General features: G+C 33.3%; 1 non-coding gene across 1 annotated transcript; it reads left to right on the top strand.

The window, feature by feature from the left end:
* The first annotated feature begins 229 nt into the window (after positions 1-229).
* LOC140894178 (small nucleolar RNA R71) lies at positions 230-336 on the top strand. The gene has a single exon (XR_012153724.1). It is a non-coding gene; the product is annotated as a small nucleolar RNA R71 (small nucleolar RNA).
* The last annotated feature ends 4,056 nt before the right edge of the window (positions 337-4,392 follow it).

Raw genomic sequence — 4,392 nt, 5'->3', positions numbered from 1 at the left:
CTGAGCTACCATTGAAGTGAACGCATCCACTTGATGGATTCCAGAATATTTTCACAATGTATTCCTCTCTGATTGAGGATGATAGCTGCTAAGAGCCATATCGTCGAATATTTCAAACCCATCTTCTGGTGATTTGCGCAAGAGATTTTCACCTACAGCTGCATCTAACATGGTGCTATTAGCATGCAATAAACCATAGTAAAAAGTTTTTACCACAAGCCAGTTGGGCAATTTATGATGTGGGCATCTCCTTTTCAATTCTTTGTAGCGCTCTCTTGCCTCATACTATGATTCTTGGTCACCTTGAACAAAATTGGTAATGTCGGTTCTCAGTTTCATTGACTTTGAGGGAGGAAAAAACTTGGTGAGAAATTCCTTTGCCAATTCGTCCCATGTTGTGATAGAACCTACAGGTAAATGATTGAGCCATGTTTTAGCTTTATCTCTTAGTGAAAAAGGGAATAAACGCAAACGAATAGCATCATCAGAAACTCCCTGATGCATGAAAGTATCACAAATTTCTAAGAAATTCGCTATGTGAGTGTTTGGATTATCAATTGTTGTTCCACCAAATTAGACTGAGTTTTGGATCATCTGGATTATGGCACGCTTTATCTCAAGGTGGTTTGCTGCCACAGTTGGTCTAATAATGCTTGGCATAGCATCCTCGATAGATGGTAAGGCACAATCCATCAATGATCTGTAAGCCGGTGGTGCATCATCGTCTCCGTCATCTTCATTGATGTGCGGTGGTTCGTTCTCTGCCATTGCTTCTCTTTGTTGCCTTCTTCTCTTACGAAAAGTTCTCTCAATTTCAGGATCAAAAGGTTCGAGTTCTGAGTGCGATGATCGTAGCATGCACTACAGGATGGTCCTGCAACGAAAGATAAATCAATAGCATCAAACTTAAAGTAAAACTAAAGAATATTACTAAGCAGTAAATTCTAAATCAACAGTCCCCGTCAACGGCGTCAAAAACTTGATCGAGCTTTTCTTGCACTGTAAAGTCTAGAAAATAAATATGATTTTGATGCTCGAAATAATCGTAAGTGCACGATTCAAGTTATAATATAATATATGAGTACGAGTATCGTCCACAGAGACTGTGTTGCACAATTCCTACTTTAATATTCCTCTTTATCACACTTTAACGAAAATTTGAGTTTTGTTTCTACCAATCTACTATTAGCAAATAATTAATTTCTAAATCAATAAAAATCAAGGATAACTCTTCAAAGAATTAAATTCAAATGTTTAAAGAAGATATTGAGATTTCGGTTCACCTTCCCCTATTTGACTCTGATAATCAATTCCAACAATTGACTCATGTTTTTGACAAGATTCCCTAAATTATTAACACATTCTTTCAAGTTATGCTAAACTAATTTAATGCTATTAAATAATTAAATGTCTTCAATTATTTATCATAGATGATTACATGAACGTTTCTTGGAATCCCTTAGCTTTCGACCTATTGGACTATCACTATCAGCATGTATCCAATTTCATATGTCTATGTAAATTCTAGATCCATGAATTATGTTATTTGTTCCTATCATGAATTTTTATTTCGAAATAAATCACAATATAAAATACTGAAGAATTTAGCTATGCTCCAACAATTCAAATCAAACCAATAACATAATTAAACACTTGTCAAGAATTGAAAATCAATATTCAAGAGTCAAAAGTCGGGGTTGGATTCCCTAAATCTCAACAAAATAATTTTAGCTACGCATCATATCCATAACAAACATCAAAATTCAGAAATAGTACTAAAAATTAACTAAAAGAAGTTTTAGAACACGAAAAAATGTTGCCTACAGATTCTTTGTTTTTCCTCCGTGTGTCTCTAGCTCCTCTCTAATTTTCAGCCATCAAAAGTCCCTTTTTCAACCCTATTCTCGACTCTTTTATGTGCCAAGAGTCCTCACATCCCATCTTTCCTTACTAAATTTCCAAAATAATTTTCCTTCCTGAAAACACGTATCGCGCTTAGGCGGAAATAATTCCCGCCTAGGTGGAAAAACTTTTGTCCCAGCGTTCTTTTTTTTCAACATATTGCGCCTAGAGGCGGGAAAAATTCTGCTCGACATCTTCAAATTTCTTCTTATCTCGCCTAGGTGGAAAAAGTTCTGCCCAAAACTCCAAAATAGCACTTCCCGTGCTCCGATTTTTGTCTTTTTCCTGCCAAAAGTTTTAAATACATGAGTAGATACCATAATGCTCAAAAAATCGAATTTTAGACGAAAATACAGAATAGTCAAAAATCACATGCTCAATAAGGTCAAATATATTCTAACTTAGCATGCATTTTTGGGTTATATTAGAAGCCCGCCGAATAAAGCCTGAAAAGTCAAAAGCTTTGAAATTCAAATAATATGCACTCCTTTCTCGCAAGTGCAGCTATTTTTTTCAGCGGCATCTAGGCGCTGCCATTTATTATTTTTTTTATTTCTACACATACTAGCGCCTAGGCGCTGCTTTATTTCTCCAAACAACGCAGGGGCGCTTGGAAAGCTGCGCGGGTGCACTGCTCTTTCTGATTTTTTTTTGTTTAATGGCGCGGGTGCACCAGTGCTTTTGCCTTATTTTTTTATTTATCTTTCTTTTACCATTTTCATGTTCTTTTGCACTCCATATGCGTCCTAAAACCCCAAACTTGCTTCGTCTCCTACAAAACGACAAAAACAACAACAAAATACGTATAAAACCACTCGATACATCATAAAAGTTAAGTCAAATCATATGCAATTAAGTGCATAAATTGCACTTATCAATAGTAGAAAATTCTCACTTTAGAAATATAAGATCGCATTAAACTAGGCTCGTTGTCCCTATTAACACCAACGGTAGACTACACCCCAATAGCATCGAGTTTCCATGACGATTCACCACGACAAAAGGAACAAATGGCATGGCATACTTATTAGTCAAAGTATGTTGTATCAAAATCAACTACATCCCCAAACTTCTTATAAGCTTTCTTACACTTATTATCTGCCCAAAATACATTCTTTAATCGACTCTCCTCATCCAAGTCCAAACTAAAAAAAAAATCAGGACATAATGACTGCATTTTGGAGAAATAAGCTTGAATAGCAACAACATCACCCTCCCAAAGTCTTAATTTCCTAACCTTATCAAAATAATGTCGATAATATTTTTCAATAAAACTCATCGTCTCATATCCACCTGCTTCAACAACAACTGAGTTAAAAATTTTATGAAGGAGAATACCTGCTATATCATTCATCTCTAGTTGTCGTTTCACGTGAGCATTTAGCTGACAATTGTATCGAAACGATCTGGATTTGAAAGATATTCATTGATCAACCAAACATAAAATTTTAAAGAAATATCTACTAGAAGAAAGACGCATAGGTAAAAACTTATATCTAAAAGAAATCATGATCAAGATGCATCGATAAAAACTCACTTCATTCATGTTTTTAAAAAATAAATGAACGAAAATTAGAAGGAGAAATTAAAATTACCTTGGTCAGCCATCATTGAGCTTCGCCAACGACGAGACTGTTCGAAAAATAAATTATTGTTTGAACTCAAGGATTTGGTTGTGAAGATAACGAAACAAAAAGATTTTTGGAATTCGGGATTTTGTTGTGAAGATATTCACCTATGAATTAGATTAATTAGATTAAGGATATTTTTATAAATTAATTGCAAGATATAAACAAATTAGTGTATAATATAAGGTATACATCTATCATTTTTCATTGTTCTATTATTATATATAGTGTTTATGGATTTTTTTACACTAAAAACAACTAATTGAAATTCAAAATAACGCATTAGACTTTTAGAGTAACTATTTTTGGTGTCTTGATGTAATATTATCCACTTTCAACAATTTTTAAATTATTTATATTTTTTTAAAATCCATATCTATACTTTAAAATTTTAAATATGTATATCCCTCCTAATAAAAAAAATAGTGTTAAAATTCATTAATTTGAAAATAACAAAACTTATCTATTTAAATTAGGGGTTGCAAAAATTTCCGAAATTCCGACCCTTCCCGAATCCCATCCCATCCCCGTCCCGAAAAAATCCCTACCCGACATTTTCCCGACCCGAACTTTCGGGATTTTTTCCATCCCGATTAATATCGGGAGAGGGATCGGAAAAAAAACCTTATCCAAACGGGATTCCCGACCCATCCCGAAATAATATAATAATATATTTTATTAATAATTTTATTAATATATGGAGCTAAATATTATTATGTTTCAACCCATATAACAATTAATTATGGATTTAATTAGCATAATTTTTATTGTTGGAATGATCAATCGTAAAATCACGAAATGACATTTTATTATTATGTATTTTTAAAAAATAATAGATTAATAATTTAATTAATTCAAATTT

This window comes from Henckelia pumila, chromosome 3, assembly GCF_033568475.1.
Source record: "Henckelia pumila isolate YLH828 chromosome 3, ASM3356847v2, whole genome shotgun sequence".
Taxonomy (NCBI): Eukaryota; Viridiplantae; Streptophyta; class Magnoliopsida; order Lamiales; family Gesneriaceae; genus Henckelia; species Henckelia pumila.
The sequence above is the reverse complement of the archived record's forward strand: the minus strand, read 5'-3'. Positions and strand labels throughout refer to the sequence as shown.